General features: G+C 47.2%; 1 protein-coding gene across 3 annotated transcripts in view; it reads right to left on the reverse strand.

The window, feature by feature from the left end:
• LOC134969288 (transmembrane protein 272-like) overlaps nt 1-20,360 on the reverse strand; it is a 252,567-nt gene that overhangs the window by 91,984 nt on the left and 140,223 nt on the right. The gene's annotated exons all lie outside the window — the stretch shown is intronic.

The following is a 20,360-nucleotide window of genomic DNA, read 5'->3' on the forward strand; positions in this document are numbered from 1 at the left end:
AACAGATCATAGTTACATAAATATTGATATATAACTAGTATATGCATTGCTAACAGATATGTAGATATTTAACATATTATTTCAAAGAAAGTTTTCCTTGTATAACACAAACAAAAAAAACCATACATTTTATGAAGTTTATTATTAGAAACTAAGGGGTCAATTCAGACTCTGTCGCTGATGTGCAAAAATTTCTGTACATGCGCGTACGCATGTATGCGCATGTGCAAGGTCCTAAACTGCGTTCTCTTCAGAACGCAGTTTAAGACCTGGAGGGGGGCAAGAACGTTGCATCGACGCTGCGTTTTGTGGGCATCGATGCTCTATTTTAGAGGCACGGTCGGGACAACACAGGAGTGTCCGGACCATTTATGGAGCGGGCCCACGGCAGTTGCATGACAACACACACAGCCGCTGCGACCATTAACATGGCGGGTAGCTGTCTGCTTTTCCAGCTTGGCTGCGCAGACAGAGGGCTACTTGAAACATGTGAAAGCATCACCACCGTGCGATGCTCTCGCATGTCTGAGGGGGAAGGGGGAGCTGGATCCGGCATGAGGGGCGGATTTGCCCTGTACTGGGTGTTCCCCCGCATGTCAAAGAAAATGATCGTAGATGTGTGTTTTCTCGCACATCTATTATCAAGTCTGAATTAGGCCCTAAGCTGTCTCCATTTTCTTGGTTTAATCAGTCAGCTGTGACTAAAGCGGTTCTGTACCTAAAACTTTTCAACTACTGTATGCACCAGGGGCGGCTGCTAAGCACATTTAAACATACATGTGTAGATGTATGCAATATATGTACTGGTGTGTATCCGGGATCGGCCGCAGCGCTGTACCGTGCAGAACCCAGTACTCGGCATTAGGCTTCCCTCTCCTAAGCCCGCTCCCAGACTCATGTGAACTAGCCAATAAGAGTCTGGGGGCGGGCTTATGAGATGGAAGCTTAACGCTGAGTCCTGGGTTCTGCTCAGCAACTGAGGTATACATATATTACATTACATCTACACATGTATGTTTATATGTGTGTAACCCCCTTTTAACCTCTAATGGGACTAATCCCTTAATTTACTTAGGGTTACTAGCATTCAATAATGTCTTGGATGTACCCACCCTTAACTGAGGGTATTGTACGTCTAATGTCAGTGCCTCCACCCAAGTATGTTTGTGTACCTACCTCTTACACCATTTGGACCTACTTGGGGAAACCCAAATACATTAATTAATGTCTTTAATAACACCCCTGATACCACATACACCTCACTCTTGGATGAATCAGCAGAAGCTAAGTTTATTTCTCGCATCCATTCTTTAAAACTGATGTCATATTTGCATATATTATCGACAATGCAACACAAAATGTATTTAACAACTATTAATAATTTGAAACTACCCCCATTACTATGGCCAACCCAAGGACTCAGTGGCACCCCACAAATAGGCTAGATGTACAGTGTATGCTAATTAGGACAAAGTCCAGTAGTAACTGTAGGTGCCTATGAATCCCAGGGAGGGCCAATAGTTTACAAACTTGTTAATACCCCCCATTATGAATGAGAAACACTTTCCCTGTAAATATGTGCAGAGTATCACATTTACTGTATGAGCTCATTTGTGTCATATGTGACAGGAAAGTTTATACATTTAATGAAAGTTAAATTATAAGTTCTACAATGACAAGTTTAGCTGAATTCATGAAAACTTGTGTCTCAAAATACAGTATCATTTGTTTTGCAACCAAGGATGACTAAATATGTATTCTAAATACATATTACTGCATGCAGTAAAATAAAACACACAACCAATATATGGGTATACCCGGGTAGTATTAGTTCCACTGTAAACTGCAGTAAAGTTGGGGCCCATTTGTTGATTAGCCCTTTTTTATGTGTAAGTTTGCATAGAAGCAACCTTCTAGTAAACATTGCTCTTGGAGATCCTCATGCATTGGCTATGTTGCTTTCATCCGTGTGTATGAAACACCTGTTTGCAGTTTGTAAGTTTAATTAGTTATAACTTTTGAGCTTTTAAACAGAATAAAGTCTATAGTCTATGCCTCACAGGTGTATCCACATTATTTCAGTGTTAGGATTCTACAGAAAACAGTCTTTCTCCCTCTTGCAACATTGTCCCAGATGAGATGAAGATTAGCTTTGCAAGAGATTTGATGAGGCAGTAGGCTGTTTAATGTATGAAGGTTAAAAGTCAATGCCGCATTCAGCCGCTATACGGTGCTTGTATAATTAGTAATAATACGTTTGATAGCCAGCATCCAATATAATATATGAGAGATAAGTGTAAGCCTCTGATTCCGAGCAATAGCTCAGCTGCCTGTCATGACACTGCGGAGTGGCTGGCAATCAGTAAAAGTTATGTTGCATCAGCAACACTCCTAAACTCTGCAGGTAAGGGGTGTAATGTGTTTGCTTTGATCTCACCCTCCAGCTGTTCAGTCCCTCCTTTCTCTCAGCTGCTCACTCTGCTAGCTGCTGCTGCCTGTAGCCACTCCCCCGACTCCACCCTGCACTCTTCTATTGGTGGCCAGTGGATGCTCTCTCTCACTCCTGTCACTGAAGCCGGCCCCCTCAGCACTGGGATACTCTCTGCCGCAGACGCCCAGCTGTCACCTCCACTCAGTCAGCCAGCATCAGCACCCATCCTGGCACCACTCTCCCACTGCTCATTGCTTGTGTCTGTTTACAGCTCTATGGCAGCAGCACTATGAGCGGGGAGGTTCTGTAAGCACAGGGGGACTTCAGACTGGCAGCTGTGGCTCCGGCCTCGCTCCCCTGCTCCCTCTCTGGCTTTATGTGTCCTGTAGCAGAAAGAGAATTGGTACACCCCCATATTCTAAATAGGGAAGGCGTCTGCAAAAAGTATAGGGGCATGGCTTTATTGGAAAGGGGAGTTGCCACAGAAGAGTACCAATTCAGATTACACCACACAGTAGTGTCCATTATTCACATTCCACCACACAGTAGTGTCCATTAGTCACATTACACCACACAGTTGTACTGCTTATACATGTTATGCCACACAGTAGTGCCCTTTATACAGTTACACTACACAGTAGTGTCCCTTATACACATTACACCTGTTATGAACCACAAGCAGTGGTTCATTCCTGTTTGCTTTCTGTTCATGAATTTTATGTTATAGTTCTGTTTGCATGCCAGGATTTCTCTTGTACTTGTTTAGAAGACTCTTGTTGGCCGCCGGTGGTGAGTCTGTGTAACTGCAGCCTGTTTTCTATGTGTTTAGCCTCACTTGTCAGATATTTGGTCATTATGTGGTGAGTCTGTGTACTGCAGTCTGGCTCTTAACATAGAAACATAGAATTTGACGGCAGATAAGAACCACTTGGCTCATCTAGTCTGCCCATTTTTTTATCCTTTAGGTAATCACAACCCTCTTTGAACCTTAATTCCTTGTAAGGATATTCACATGCCTATCCCAAGCATGTTTAAACTGCTCCACAGTCTTAGCCTCTACCACCTCTGATGGGAGGCTATTCCACTTATCCACTACCCTTTCTGTGAAATAATTTTTCCTTAAATTTCCCCTGAACCTGCCTCCCTCCAGTTTCAGTGTATGTCCTCGAGTTCTAATACTTCTCTTCCTTTGAAAAATGTTTCCCTCCTGAACTTTGTTAAAACCTTTGGTATGTTTGAAAGTTTCTATCATATCTCCCCTTTCCCTTCTCTCCTCCATACTATACATGTTAAGATCTTTTAGCCTTTCCGGTTAAGTTTTGTGATGTAGGCCATGCACCATTTTAGTTGCCCTTCTTTGTACACTCTCTAATGTACTTATATCCTTCTGGAGATATGGTCTCCAGAACTGGACACAGTATTCCAGATGAGGCCGCACCAATGACCTATACAGTGGCATTATTACTTCTCTTTTCCTGCTACTGATTCCTCTCCCTATGCAACCAAGCATCTGACTTGCCTTTCTCATTGTTTTGTTGCATTGCTTTCCTGCCTTTAAGTCACTTGAAATAGTGACTCCTAAATCCCTTTCCTCCTCAGTAGTTTCCATTATAGTACCCTTGATACTATATTTAGCCTTTGGGTTTTTGAGACCCAAGTGCATGATTTTGCATTTTTTAGCATTAAACTGTAGTTGCCATGTTCTTGACCATTTTTCAAGCCTAGCTAGGTCATCAATCATTTGTTTTACTCCTCCTGGTGTGTCTACCCTGTTGCATATCTTTGTATCATCTGCAAAAAGGCATACGTTCCCTTCAATACCATTTGCAATCTCACCAACAAAGATATTAAAGAGAACTGGTCCGAGTACAGATCCCTGGGGTACTCCACTGGTAACATTTCCCTCCATAGATTGCACTCCATTTACTACAACTGTCTGTTTCCTATCCTGCAAGCAGGTTCTTATCCATTTAACTATTCTATAATCCACCCCCACACTTTCAAGTTTATTTAGCAGTCTGCGATGTGGGACAGTGTCAAATGCCTTACTAAAGTCTAGATATGCTACATCTACAGCTCCCCCTTGATCTTTAATTTTCATCACAGAGTCAAAAAAGTCAATAAGATTTGTTTGGCATGATCTCCCACCAGTAAATCCATGCTGTTTTGGATCCTGTAAGTTGTTTGATTTAAGATATTCCACAACTCTTTCTTTTAGTAGTTTTTTTATTACTTTCCCTACTACTGATGTAAGGCTTACTGGTCTGTAGTTACTTGCTTCTTCCTTGCTTCCACTTTTGTACAATGGAACTACATTTGCTCTTTTCCAGTCCTCTGGAATGGCACCTGTATTTAGTGACTGGTTAAATAATTCTGTTAATGGTGCTACCAGCACATCTTTTAGCTCTTTTAGTATCCTTGGGCGTATCCCATCTGGCCCCATTGATTTATCCACTTTTAGTTTTGAAAGCTCAGTTAGGACCTTCTCCTCTGTAAATGTACTTTCATCTACCTAATTTTTATGAATGTCCTTGCAACATAACTGTGGCCCCTTCCCTTCTCCTTCTGTAGTAAATACTGAGCAAAAATAATTATTTAGGTGATCTGCTATTGCCTTGTCTCCCTCACCAAATTCTCACTCTCTGTCTTAAGTATTATTATTCCTCCATTTGATTTTCTCCTTTCATTTACAGTATATACTTAAAAAGTTTTGCCCCCTTTATCTACCGACTGGGCCATTGTCTCCTCAGCTTCTGCCTTTGCACGTCTGATCACTTTCTTAGCATCCTTCCGTCTGTCAAGATACACCTCTTTGTTATTATTATTTTGAGTCTGTTTGTATTTCCTAAAAGCCATCTTTTTTGCTTTCACACTAGTTGATACTTCTTTTGTGAACCACATTGGCTTCCTTTTCCTGGTGCTTTTCCTAACCCTTTTGATACAAAGGTCTGTTGCCCTTAGTGTTGCACTTTTCAGTTTTTACCATCTCTCCTGCACTCCTTCCAAGTTCCTCCAGTCCGCCAATGAATCACTTAAACATCTCCCCATTTTTGCAAAGTCAGCATTTCTAAAATCCAACACCTTTGTTTTTGTGTGACAAGAGTTGGATCCTGTCTTTATACTAAACCATACTGCTTGATGATCACTGGATCCCAGGTGCTCACCCACATATATGTCTGATATCCTGTCACCATTTGTAAGAATCAAATCTAATATTGAGTCTTTGCGAGTGGGTTCCCTCACCAATTGCTTTAGAGATGCTCCCTGTAAGGAATTTAGAAATTTGCCACTTGTAGCTGAACTTGCAAAGGACCCCTCCCAATTTACATCAGGTAAATTAAAGTCTCCCATGATTATAACTTCTCCCTTTAAAGCCATTTTAGAGATGTCCAACAATAGGTTCCTGTCCAAATCCTGCCCCTGGCCTGGTGGTGTATAGATCACCCCAATGCGAATAATGTCCTTCTCCCCAGTTTCCATGGTGACCCAAAGGGCCTCAGTTTTGTCCTCAACATTTTGTATTAAGTAGCATTTATGCTTTTTTTCACATACATTGCTACCCCTCCTATTCTTCCCATTCTATCCTTCCTAAATAAATTGTATCCTGGTATAGCTATGTCCCAGTCATGATTCTCATTGCACCATGACTCATTAATTGAGACAATATCCAGGTTATCCCTTGTCATTATCGCAATTAGCTCTGGAACTTTGTCTCCTAAGCTCCTTGCATTTGCACACATAGCTTTAAGAATTTTGTCTGTGCATCTGTTATTAGTAGCCAGGTCCAGACAGTACAAAGAATAACAAGTTTAAAGTTGAAATTACCTGTTTGGTGATGTTGTTCAGTGTTTGTTTGTTTGTGTCCCCCCCCCTCCCAATCAGGAATCACACTCTGTCCTTTACACAAAGACTACACCTCACTAAATGTAAAGATATAGTACACCTGTCCACAAATGGCCAAATGGTGAAAGGAGGTAAACACCAGACAGCATGCAGTAATAAAACTGTTTCACTGAACAACTTCCCCACACATGCAATGCCAATTACAAGCAATTCATTACATCAAGAACATACATGAGTTTGCATAATAGAGAACTGTAGTGAGTAGATTGGGGATGTATTTTCTTAGTTAAAAAGACAGATAATATGCATAATGCTCTTGTCTGTGTAACCTCACCTGCCAGTATTTTTGCCATTACCTTGTGCCTGGCTTCCAGCCATCCTGATTGGGGCGTGTTTCCCTTATTACCCAGCTAGCCCTGAAGTCCAGGGCTGGTGATAGAAGTTTGTTATGATACCTGTATGTTCCTGTGAGAACCTGTCAGCTTCTCACAGGACTTTGTATCCTGCGTCTGGAGTGTTCCTGCTTGCAGCCAGTCCATTCCTGTGTCCTGTGTCATGGTTTATGGAGCCTGGTCCTGGGAATCTGTTCCAGCCTTCCAGTACAGTGATCCTGAATCTACAGCCTTGGGGTCCTGTTCCCTCTGAATACACCATTCGTGGTGTCGTGAGTAGCAGCTTTGCCGCACTGTTTGGCTGAAGCTGTATTTTCTTTATTTGTGTTTGGTTGTGTCATTTTGCAGAGGGTTCCACATCGCTGCCCTCACCTTATTACGATGGGTTCGTATTTGGCGGTTAGGCTGTGTTACTTTGGTTACGCTTTTCTTGGCAGCTGTTATAGTTTTCAGTAGTTTCCCCTTTCTCTTTTGTATTTGTTTTAGTTAGATTTCCCCTTGTTCTCTCTCTGTCTCGGTTAATGCCTTGTAACCTACTAAGATTGGGGGCATCGGAGTCGGGCAGACATAATCTGCCCGTCAAACGCGGTCGCCGTGGGCCTACGAAACCATAGTCTTACAGGCATTGACCGACCACTGGGGAGAGACAACGGAGTCAGGTTTTCCATTAGGTATTGCTGCGTACCCCAGTTCTGTCGCAGCTTAACGCATCTGTACTTGGAACTCTTCTGCTGCCACCCTATCTCCTGAGTTTCAAGTACAGAGAACATAACGACACCACATTAGAGCTGCTTATACATGTTAAGCCACTGTAGAGCCCCTTAAACACATTATGCCACAGTAGAGCCGCTTTTACACATTATGCTATTGTAGAACCCCTTATACACATTATACCAAGGTAAAACCACTTATACTTGTCACACCACAGTAAAGCCCCTTATACACATTAAGCCATTGTAGACCCCCTTATACACGTTACACCACAATAGAGCCATTTATACACGTTATGCCACAGTAGAACTGCTTATACACATTACGCCACAGTAGAGCCACTTATACACATTATGCCACAGTAGAGTCACTTATACATGTTATGCCACAGTAGAGCTGGTTATACACATTACAACACAGTAGAGCCACTGTTACGCCACAGTATAGCCCCATATACACATCATGCTATGGAAGAGCCCCTCCTCCTCATTTCTACTCCTCCTCACTCTTCCTCCTCCTTCTCATTGCTCCTTCTCACTATTCCTCTCCCCCTCACCTAGAAGCAACTATGCTGCTTACCTTTGATGTTGTGCCCAGCTACAACCATGGAATGGCTTCTGTGCCATTTGAAAGTGCCTCCGGAGAAATGTCATGACATCTCTCTCATTCCCGGCAGACACTGTGGAGATTGGGAGGGGGCAGAGCACACAGGTTAGGCAGCTGCTGCTCTGTCCATTGTAATGTATATTAGCAGCGTTGTGTCCAGCAGAGAACAAGCCAGACTGTCACGGTCCGGCGGATCGGGTTCCGGGATCAGCAGTACTTACCTGTCCGGATGCTCAGCCGCGGTCCCTCCGGGGGTGGGGGGGGGGGGGCGGGCTGCTGGCGAGGGGCACAACTTGCCGGCATGTCTGGGAGGAGAGGTCTCAGAGGCAGCAGCAAACATTTGTGCAGCTTCCAGCTGCAGAGGTCCGGGATGGGCATCGCCGCCTTGGAAGGGTCAGCTAATCTAAAACACTCAGTCACCTGCAAGGTTTGCAAAACCAATGGGAAACAGTCTGCAGGTATAAATCTAGGGATTTCTGGGTAAGCAAATTGCCAGTGCAACGTCTCTCACACAGCCTTGTGTGTGCTAGTTCCCTGTGCTCCACAGCATTGCTTCTAAAGCATCCTGTTTCCTGAGTTCTCACCTGGATTGCTGGATCTACACCCGGTTATTTCTCCTCGCATGCTGACCTTTCCGAGTCACCATCCCTCTCAGCGAGTCTCAGTTACCACAGTCTACAGTCTTCCTATCCGGGTTTCTGCCAGACATTCGTCCACAGACGTACAGGTCCTGCCGACGCAACCGCTCTAACAAGTAAACAGCTAGGGCACCTGTGGAACCTCCTTTAAAGCCCTATGAAAAAGACTTTCATTCAGCCTGCTCGGCTAATCCTGCCTAAAGTCACCGATACCAAACCGCAAGCCACAATTCCAGATTCACAAAACCCAGTCCTTGTGACAGTTTGCACTGGCTCTATGGATCCGGAGGGTGCTCATGGTTCCGGTACTGATCTTCTGCAGGGCATAGCAGCTCGTCTGGAGAGTCTAGAGTAGGGGTGGGCAAAATACGGCCCGCGGGCCAGATGCGGCCCGCAAACCGATCCTGCCCGGCCCACTGCCTTCAACCAGCAAGCAATGACAAGCGGCCCGACCAGCTGAGCTGCTTGTCATTGCTCTGCACTGCAGTACCTCCAAGCTGCCAGCGGCGCCTCTCTCCCCTGCTGCTGCGTTGTAGCAGCCTCCTCCTCCCGCCTCCAGACTCCCCAGTGACAACGGCTGTATTCAGCCGAAAAGGGGGTGGGGCTACGTGTCGATGAAGGGGCGGGGCTACACGGGACCTCAGGGGGCGGAGCTACACGGGACAAGAGCCAGACTGCTGCAGATCCATCCTTCCTGCCACTGCCAGCCAGATCAGTAAGTTATTGGGAAAAGTGAGTGAGAGAAAGTGTGTATGTGTGTGTGTGTGTATATATATATGTGAGAGTGTGTGTGTGTATTTGTGTGTGCGGACAGTGGCGTCAGACTGTTTTTAGGTTGGGGGGAGAGATCTTTAGCTCTCGCTGTACCAAACCCTCACCGTGTCACCCCCATGGTGTTCTGTCACTGTCACCCCCCGTGTTCTGTCACTGTCACCCCCCGTGTTCTGTCACCGTGTCACCCCCACTGTGTTCTGTCACTGTGTCACACCCCCGTGTTCTGTCACTGTGTCACACCCCCCGTGTTCTGTCACTGTGTCACACCCCCGTGTTCTGTCACTGTCACCCCCCCGTGCGCTGTCACCGTGTCACCCCCACCGTGTTCTGTCACTGTGTCACACCCCCGTGTTCTGTCACTGTCACCCCCCGTGCGCTGTCACCGTGTCACCCCCACCGTGTTCTGTCACTGTGTCACACCCCCGTGTTCTGTCACTGTCACCCCCACCGTGTTCTGTCACTGTGTCACCCCCCGTGTTCTGTCACTGTCACCCCCCGTGTTCTGTCACTGTCACCCCCCCGTGTGCTGTCACCGTGTCACCCCCACCGTGTTCTGTCACTGTGTCACACCCCCGTGTTCTGTCACTGTCACCCCCCCCCCGTGTTCTGTCACTGCATCACCCCCCCCCCCGTGTTCTGTCACTGTCACCCCCCCGTGTTCTGTCACTGTGTCACCCCCCGTGTTATGTCACTGTCACCCCCCCGTGTCACCCCCACCGTGTTCTGTCACTGTGTCACCCCCCATGTTCTGTCACTGTGTCACACCCCCCGTGTTCTGTCACTGGGTCACCCCCATGGTGTTCTGTCACTGTCACCCCCCGTGTTCTGTCACTGTGTCACCCCCCCCCCCCGTGTTCTGTCACTGTAACCCCCCCAGTGTGCTGTCACCGTGTCACCCCTCGTGTGCTGTCACCGTGTCACCCCCACCGTGTTCTGTCACTGTGTCACCCCCCAATGTTCTGTCACTGTGTCACACACCCCGTGTTCTGTCACCGTGTCACCCCCATGGTGTTCTGTCACTGTCAACCCCACCGTGTTCTTCTGTCACCGTGTCGCCCAGAGGCGTCACCGGGTGTGGTGACACGCGGAGCGCACTCTGTACTATTACACCCCCCCCCACTCAAGCCGCGTGGTGCCCAAAAAGGGTGTGTGGCCTAATTTAAAAGGGGTGGGGCCTGGCGGGTATTTTCTCTTTCGCTCCGGGGGCATGTCCAGCTTCCCCGAAGATGCTGGCTGCCCCCGGAGACTGGACTGTGTGTGCCGGCTCTTATCTGTGACCCCTCGTGTTATGTCACTGTGTCACACTCCCCGTGTTCTATCACTGGTGGTCATTCCGTGTTGATCGCTCGTTACTTTTTTTTCGCAACGGAGCGATTAGTCGCTAATGCGCATGCGCAATGTCCGCAGTGCGACTGCACCAAGTAAATTTGCTATGCAGTTAGGTATTTTACTCACGGCATTACAAGGTTTTTTCTTCGTTCTGGTGATCGTAATGTGATTGACAGGAAGTGGGTGTTTCTGGGGGGAAACTGGCCGTTTTATGGGTGTGTGTGAAAAAACGCTGCCGTTTCTGGGGAAAACGCGGGAGTAGCTGGAGAAACGGGGGAGTGTCTGGGCGAACGCTGGGAGTGTTTGTGACGTCAAACCAGGAACGAAATTGACTGAACTGATCGCAGTGGCAGAGTAAGTCCCGAGCTACTCAGAAACTGCTAAGAAATTTCTATTCGCAATTTTGAGAATCTTTCGTTCGCAATTTTGCTAAGCTAAGATTCACTCCCAGTAGGCGGCGGCTTAGCGTGTGCAATGCTGCTAAAAGCAGCTTGCGAGCGAACAACTCGGAATGAGGGCCCCTGTGTCACACCTTTCCCCAGGGGCCATAAGACACTGGATAATTTGCTTGCTGCGCAATAATTATCCTAAATAAAATGTTAATGTGTAAAAGGGGGCTCTACCTTCTGTACTGTGTAAAAGAGGGCTCTACCTTCCGTACTGTGTAAAATGGAGCTCTACCTGCTGTAATGTGTAAAAGGGGGCTCTACCTGCTGTAATATGTAAAAGGGGGCTCTACCTGCCGTACTGTGTAAAAGGGGGCTCTACCTGCTGTAATGTGTGTAAGTGGCGCAATTTGAATAATGGAGACTATTGTGCAGCCTAATATGAATCTGTATTATTTTTTGTCCACACTCCTTCCACATGAAGCCACGTCCCTATATATTTGGCAAGTGGGGGGAGCTGATATTTTGTGTGTGGCCCTCGGATACTGACAGGAAATGTCAAGTGGCCCCTCAGCTGAAATAATTGCCCTCCCCTGGTCTATAGGAATCCCAGCACCAATTAGCTCAATTTATTCAAGGGATGGCTACCCGCCAGGATTCCATGCAAGCCGACATTGCTTATGTCGCCACTGGTCGACGCCCGGAGACTCAGCAAGTGCCGACCGCCCCAGTTCCTATGGTAGCTTCCCCTTCATCCCTGCGACTACCGACGCCCACCAAATTCGACGGGAACCCGAAGATGTGCCGCGGGTTCTTAAACCAGTGTGAGATTCATTTCTCTTTACAGCCCTTTAACTTCCCATCACAGAAGGCAAAGGTAGCATATATCGTCTCCCTCCTGGCCAGTCCAGCCCTGGATTGGGGGATTGGGTGTCACCCCTGTGGGAGAGAGTGGATTCTCTACTTGACAAATATGATGAATTCATCGCTACCTTCCGAAAAATTTTCGATGACCCCGGAAGAACCACGTCTGCATCAATCGAGATAATGCGCCTCCGGCAGGGGGACCGGTCTGTGGGACAGTATGTAGTACAGTTCCAGACCTATACTTCAGAATTACGGTGGAATGAGGAGGCACTAGTATCGGCCTTCTGGAAAGGTCTGTCTGACAAAATCAAGGACGAGTTGGCTACCCGGGACCTTCCGCCCAAATTAGACGACTTGATTTCCCTTTGTACCAAGATTGACCTTCGTTTTAGAGAGCGCCAGTTAGAGAAGAATCGTGGGGAGCGCCCAAGGTTTTCGTCCTCCTCCGCCTTCTTCCTCGAGTGTGTCAGCTGAAGCGTCCCAGGATGAGTCTATGCAGATCAATAGGGCTCGTCTCTCGCCAGAGGAGCGTCAGAGAAGGCGCAGGGAGAACTTGTGCCTATACTGCGGAGGTTCAGGACATTTGGTAGCCTCTTGCACCCAGCGTCCGGAAAACTAGCGCTCCTAACCAGAAGAGGAGACATTAGGTTAGGAGTGGTGACATCGTCTCCATCTCATTCTGAGCCTGTCCTAGAGGTTTCTTTGGACCTGCCACAGGGTTCTAAAGGGTTTTTCGCTCTCCTAGATTCGGGAGCTGCTAAAAACTTTATCACGGCAGATGTGGTACAGCGACTACGGATTCCTACAGTTGAGCTTTCTCGACCAATTGCCCTTTCCGCTGTAGATGGAAGTCGAATCTGCAGTGGAGTAGTAACCCCCCAGACTCTTCCCCTTCAGCTATGTATAGGAGCTTTCCATAAGGAGTTACTTAATTTCTTAGTCATTCCAATAGCTACTCATGAAATTGTTTTGGGACTTCCTTGGCTCCAGAAGCACAACCCAAGAATCGATTGGGTGAATATGCAAATTTTGGCATGGGGAGAGTCGTGTGCTCAAATTTGTCTTACCGGTGTTAAACATGTGAATAAAAACCAACTGGAGATCCTACCGCAAATTCCGTCTCAGTACTCCTCCTTTTCTGATGTCTTCAGCAAACAGGCAGCAGAAGTCTTACCACCCCACAGACCCTGGGACTGCCCTATTGACCTGATTCCGGGAAAGATTCCTCCTAGAGGGCGAATCTATCCTCTCTCGGCCCCTGAGACAGACTCCATGTCGCAATACATCAAGGAAAATCTAGCTAGAGGATTTATTCGGCCTTCTACCTCTCCAGCCGGTGCGGGGTTCTTTTTCGTCCAAAAAAAGGATGGTGGTCTTCGTCCTTGCATCGATTACCGGGGTCTGAACGACATAACAATAAAAAATCGTTACCCGTTGCCCTTGATCTCAGAGCTATTTGACCGGGTTAAGGGTGCCTCTGTCTTCACCAAGTTGGACCTCAGGGGAGCATACAACCTGATCCGGATCAGAGCGGGTGACGAATGGAAATGGCGTTCAACACTCGTGATGGTCACTTCGCGTATTTAGTCATGCCCTTCGGGCTTAGCAACGCACCAGCAGTTTTCCAAAATTTTGTAAATTAAATTTTCAGTGATTTACTCTATAGTTCTGTAGTAGTCTATTTAGGTGACATACTAATTTTCTCGACCAACCTGAAAGATCACCATTCTCAAATACAAGAGGTGCTGCGGAGGCTTCGCCAACATCATTTGTACTGCAAATTGGAAAAATGTATTTTTGAACAATCCTCCATGCCCTTCCTGGGCTACATAATATCTGGTTCAGGATTAGAGATGGATCCAGCCAAGGTACAAGCGGTTCTAAATTGGTCCAAACCCACCACCCTTAAAGCAATCCAACGCTTTTTGGGTTTTGCTAATTTCTACCGAAGATTTATCAAAGGATTCTCCTCTATAGTGGCACCTATCACCGCTCTCACTCGAAAGGAGGCTAATCCCAGAGAATGGTCAACATCTGCAGACGAAGCTTTCCAACGATTAAAACAGGCTTTTACTACAGCTCCAGTGTTGAGGCAACCCGATGTCAATAAAGCCTTTGTTTTAGAGGTAGATGCTTCGGCTGATGCTGTGGGAGCAGTTCTCTCCCAACGTCTGAATGACAACAAACTTCATCCTTGCGGGTTCTTTTCCAAGAAGTTCTTACCAGCAGAAAGGAACTATACGATAGGAGAGCAAGAAGTACTGGCTGTTAAGTTAGCATTGGAAGAGTGGCGGTATCTCTTGGAGGGAGCTAAGTTTCCTATCACTATTTTCACTGATCACAAGAATTTAATCTTTCTCAGGAATATTCAGTGTTTGAATCCTCGTCTAGCCCGATGGGCAACGTTCTTCTCAAGATTTAATTTCTCCCTAACCTTTCGACCTGGTTCTCAAAACCAGAAGGCAGATGCTCTCTCCCGATCCTACTCCTCTGAGGATTCCAACGACTCTCCTTCTCCTCAGCCTGTATTGGAGTCTCGGAACTTCGCCTCCACTAAACTACAGCCTCCATTGGGAAAAGTGTTCGTACCTCCTCACCTTCGGAAGAAAATACTGATTTGGGCCCATACCTCTCAGTTTTCTGGTCATGCTGGAGTCCATAAGACAACTGACCTTATCCAACGCTCGTATTGGTGGCCTGCACTGAAGTCTGATGTTTCCTCTTACCTCGCCTCCTGCACCAAGTGTGCACAGCATTAGATCTCTCGTCTTCGGCCAGCGGGAGAGCTAATACCCCTAACTATTCCTAAGATGCCATGGACCCACCTTTCTATGGACTTCATCACGGATTTACCCTCTTGTAAAGGATTTACTACTATTTGGGTAATCATAGACCGCTTCTCTAAGATAGCTTGTTTCGTACCTCTTAAGGGTCTTCCCACCGCACCCGAGTTAGCTCAGCTTTTCATTGCAGAGATCTTCAAGTCCCATGGTCTTCCGACCAAAATTATTTCTGACCGGGGAGTCCAGTTCGTGGCTAGATTCTGGAGGGCTCTCTGTGCCGCCCTACGGGTACAGTTAAAATTCTCAACGGCATATCATCCTCAAACCAATGGAAGTACAGAGAGAGTCAATCAAGACTTGGAGATGTTCCTCAGAATTCATGTCTCTTCTTCTCAAGATGACTGGCTAGAACTACTACCATGGGCAGAGTTTGCTCACAACAACTCCTACCACTCTTCTACAGGTCATACCCCTTTCTATACCGTATATGGCTTCCATCCTCGAGTTCCTCAGTTCCTGGCTTTACCAGCTCAAGATCTTCCTGCGGTTCTGGAATCTCTCAACAGACTTTCCGGAGTTTGGCGAAAAGTTCACCAAAATCTACAAAAAGCCTCCGCTCGCTATAAATTCTGGGCTGATAAGAAGAGAAGGGTGGTACCGAAATTGGCAGTTGAAGATCAGGTCTGGCTCTCTACGCGCAATTTAAGGTTACGTGTTCCATCTATGAAGTTTGCTTCTCGCTACATTGGGCCCTTCCCAGTTGAACAAATCATCAATTCCGTAACTTATAGGCTTAAGTTACCCCCGTACCTGAAAGTCTTCCCAGCCTTTCATGTTTCTCTTTTGAAGCCTTTAGTGTTAAACAAGTTTTGTAAGATCCTTCCTCGCTCTCCAAAGGTTGTCACGGATCGTGGTATTGAATTCGAGATCAAGAAGATCCTTGACTCCCGAGTAAGACATGGACGTCTACAATACCTGGATTGGAAGGGCTACGGTCCTGAGGAGCGTTCCTGGGAGGATTCTTTGGATGTTCATGCTCCCGCTTTACTTCACAAGTTCCATGAAGAAAATCCCAGCAAACCTGGTGGCTGTCCAGTGGCCATCCCTAAAAGGGAGGGGGGTAATGTCACGGTCCGGCGGATCGGGTTCTGGGACCAGCAGTACTTACCTGTCCGGATGCTCTGGCACGGTCCCTCCGGTGGGGGTGCGGGCTGCTGGCAAGGGGCACAACTTGCAGGCATGTCTGGGAGGAGAGGTCTCAGAGGCAGCAGCAAACATTTGTGCAGCTTCCAGCTGCAGAGGTCCGGGATGGGCGTCGCCGCCTTGGAAGGGTCAGCTAATCTAAAACACTCAGTCACCTGCAAGGTTTGCAAAACCAATGGGAAACAGTCTGCAGGTATAAATCTAGGGATTTCTGGGTAAGCAAATTGCCAGTGCAACGTCTCTCACACAGCCTTGTGTGTGCTAGTTCCCTGTGCTCCACAGCATTGCTTCTAAAGCATCCTGTTTCCTGAGTTCTCACCTGGATTGCTGGATCTACACCCGGTTATTTCTCCTCGCATGCTGACCTTTCCGAGTCACCATCCCTCTCAGCGAGTCTCAGTTACCCCAGTCTACAGTCTTCCTATCCGGGTTTCCGCCAGACGTTCGTCCACAGATGTACAGGTCCTGCCGACGCAACCGCTCTAACAAGTAAACAGCTAGGGCACCTGTGGAACCTCCTTTAAAGCTCTATGAAAAAGACTTTCATTCAGCCTGCTCGGCTAATCCTGCCTAAAGTCACTGATACCAAACCGCAAGCCACAATTCCAGATTCACAAAACCCAGTCCTTGTGACCCAGACACCCCACTACTATTATACATTACAGAGGGAATTTGATGGTCAGTGGCAGCGTTGGCGCATACACAGGTAGATTGTGTGTGGAGGCCCCAAAAGGCATGTGCTCTCTTGTGGCTGTGCCTAAGAATCATGAAGATAAGGATGCATGCACAGCCTTATCTAGAGTGGTGTGGCTCTGTGCGAGTGCACCGTCCACACCACCCTAGCTGTCCATGCAGCCTTAGCTTCTGATTCTGATGCACAGCTAACGTTGGACTGAGGTATGAAGGGCCTACCAGGGAAATGCAGTGGTAGGGGCCCATGTTTAGGAGTGTGGCCAGTCTCCAGAGGAGGCGTGGCCAGCTATCACATAGGTTTGCTTAACTATTAGAGAGTACATGGGCTCTGCCCCATGATAAATATATACAGTATAGTAAATACTGCTAGTACATGCATTATAATATACCAGACTAATAACAACAATGCACTGTAGAAAATACACCATAATCCAGTGCAGAACCTGGAACCTGGGTGGGCCCCTAGGCATTGGGGCCCACTAGGGGTTTCCCCTGTACCCCTGTGGGCCAGTCCAACCCTGGGCATAGCCACAATAGCACATTGATTGGTGGTTGGTTCCATTTTTACAAGGCCTCCCGGGATATCGTGTAAGAGAAACCAAGGAGTGTGCGTGCATATGTGTGTAGTGGTGGTTGCTGTTGCCCTGGCTACTCTCTGCATTGTACAGTGATCTGGTGTATCTGTGATGGGTGCAAGGGCCCTGGGTCCCGGGGGGGCCACACACCCTGCACCCATACAGTATACAATACATCCGGAAAGTATTCACAGCGCTTTACTTTTTCCACATTTTACATTATGTTACAGCCTTATTCCAAAATGGAAATGAAATTAATTTTCCCCTCAAAATTCTACACACAATACCCCATAATGACAATGTGAAAAAAGTTTTTCTTATAATTTTGAAAATGTATTAAAAATAAAGAAATCACATGTACATAAGTATTCACAGCCTTTGCTCAATACTTTGTTGATGCACCTTTGGCAGAAATTACAGCCTCAAGTCTTTTTGAATATGATGCCACAAGCTTTGTACACCTATCTTTGGGCAGTTTCGCCCATTCCTCTTTGCAGCACCTCTCAAACTCCATTAGGTTGGATGGGAAGCGTCGGTTCACAGCCATTTTCAGATCTCTCCAGAGATGTTCAATTGGATTCAAGTCTTGTCTCTGGCTTGGCCACTCAAGGACATTCACAGAGTTGTCTTGAAACCATTCCTTTGATATCTTGGCTGTGTGCTTAGGGTCGTTGTCCTGCTGAAAGATGAACCATCGCCCCAGTCTGAGGTCAAGAGCACTCTGGAGCAGGTTCACTGTAGGGATGGTATTGGCCTGGTTTCCTCCAAACATGACATCTGGCATTTACACCCAAGAGTTCAATCTTGGTCTCATTAGACCAGAGAATTTGTTTCTCATGGTCTGAGAGTTCTTCAGGTGCATTTTGGCAAACTCCAGGTGGGCTGCCATGTGCTTTTTGCAAGGAGTGGTTTCCATCTGGCCACTCTAACATACAGGCCTGATTGGTGGATTGCTGCAGAGATGGTTGTCCTTCTGGAAGGTTCTCCTCTCTCCACAGGAATGCAGTAGCTCTGACCAAGTGACCATCAGGTTCTTGATCACCTCCCTGACTAGGGCCCTTCTCCCCCGATTGCTCAGTTTAGACGGTCGCTCAGCTCTAGAAAGAGTCCTGGTGGTTCCGAACTTCTTCCATTTACAGATGATGGAGGCCACTGTGCTCATTGGGGACCTTCAAAGCCTCAGATATTTTTCTGTAACCTTCCCCAGATTTGTGCATTGAGACAATCCTGTCTCGAAGGTCTATAGACAATTCCTTTGACTTCATGCTTGGTTTGTGCTCAGACATGCACTGTCAAGAGTGTGACCTTATATAGACAGGCGTTTGCCTTTCTAAATCGTGTCCAATCAACTGAATTTACCACAGGTGGACTCCAATTATGCTGTAGGAACATCTCAAGGACAATCAGTGGACACAGGATGCACCTCAAATAGAAGAAACTGGAAGAATAAGAGTCTATGGTTAAATTACTTGAAGAGTGAAGCTGAAGAACTCCGGTAAGGAAGAACTGAAGACTGTGTTTTTTTGATTGAAAGACGGGGCTGAAGAACTTGGACTTTGAAGAAATGAAGACGTCTGCGGGAACTGCCGTTAGCACCTGGAGCTCCTCTACGACCTGGGACCCCGTGAGCATTTCCACGAGTGGCAACGGACTTAGACAGCAGGACTGCAGCAGCGTTTAGGTAACTGATGGATGAGAGCAACCAGGACCAGAGAACCAGAAGTAACCTGGGAGCACAGAGCTGGAGAACCTTTCACAAGGAGGTAACTTGAAGCACTGGCACTCTCACTCTGAGCCAGCCCCTTTTTGTAAGGGGAGAACATGCAGGATTGGCTGGACACAGATAGGGAACTACATTGGTGATATTATGGTCTCCAAAATGGCTGCCCCCAGCACAGGAGACATACTTAGTTGTTAGGACACAGCTTTAGCCAGCTGCTGTCTCTGACACACTATACTGTGTCACCACTAGAGGACATTATCGCAGCGATCCCCGCCGCAGCGCCCGGATCTCCAGGCCCTCGACCCCCGGCCCTTGGCAGCCGCACATCCGTCCAGGAGGACCCGCCACCAGCAGCTCCCTGCCGCCGCAGCCTCGTCAACCAGCGGGACGGTAACCCGCGGGAGCACCCGCCAGCGGTAAGGCTCTGGAGGCTGACACACCTGAGCTCAATTTTGAGATTCATGGCAAAGGCTGTGAATACTTATGTACATGTGATTTCTTCGTTTTTTATTTTTAATAAATAAAATAAAAAAACTTTTTTCACATTGTCATTATGAGGTATTGGGTGTAGAATTTTGAGGGGGAAAAAGAAATGTATTCCATTTTGGAATAAGGCTGTAATATAATAAAATGTGGAAAAAGTGAAGCACTGTGAATACTTTCTGGATGCACTGTAATTATGCTGTGTGCTCAGTCAGCCTGCGCTGGCTGCAGAATTGCAGTAATCAAAGCCACAGTGGCCATTTTCCCCTTGATTTGTACAGTAGAGATGTCCGTACGAACAGGGGGGATAATTCAGTCCTGATCACTAGGCTGCGTTTTCTCACAGCCTGCAATCAGAGCTGAACTGCGCATGTGTATGCACCGCAATGCACAGGCGTGATGGACCGCAGCAACGGGAATCACCGGTCAGTGACGGGACGGTGCGAAATTTCCTAACGCATGGGTGATTGCAAGGAGTTTGACAGGAAGAGGGCATTTGTAGGTGGCAATTGACCATTTTCAAGGAGGAGGGACCAGGCAGGAGGGACCAGGCATTTGGAGGGAGGGTTTCTGACTTCAGCTCCATACCCGATCATCGCAGCGGCAGAGTAAATCCTGGGCTGAGCATAAACTGCATAAACTGAAGTTTGTGCAGTTCTGCTACAAATGCGATCGTACATCTGCACACACTCCATACCCTCCCCCTGTAGGCAGCGACTACCTGATTACATGGATGCAAAAAACGCACCCTAGAGATCAGGTCTGAATTACCCCCATGGTGCAGGCACCATGTTCCTGGAAACCAGTGCATGCACAGTAGACTCTGACACAATGCCAGAGTCTGCTGCACTGCCAGAAAGGAAGGGGCCTGATTAAACCCTGCACACGGGTCCCTCTCCTCTCTTAAACCACCACTGGTGGTC

Source organism: Pseudophryne corroboree, chromosome 11 (assembly GCF_028390025.1).
Source record: "Pseudophryne corroboree isolate aPseCor3 chromosome 11, aPseCor3.hap2, whole genome shotgun sequence".
NCBI classification, from domain to species: Eukaryota; Metazoa; Chordata; class Amphibia; order Anura; family Myobatrachidae; genus Pseudophryne; species Pseudophryne corroboree.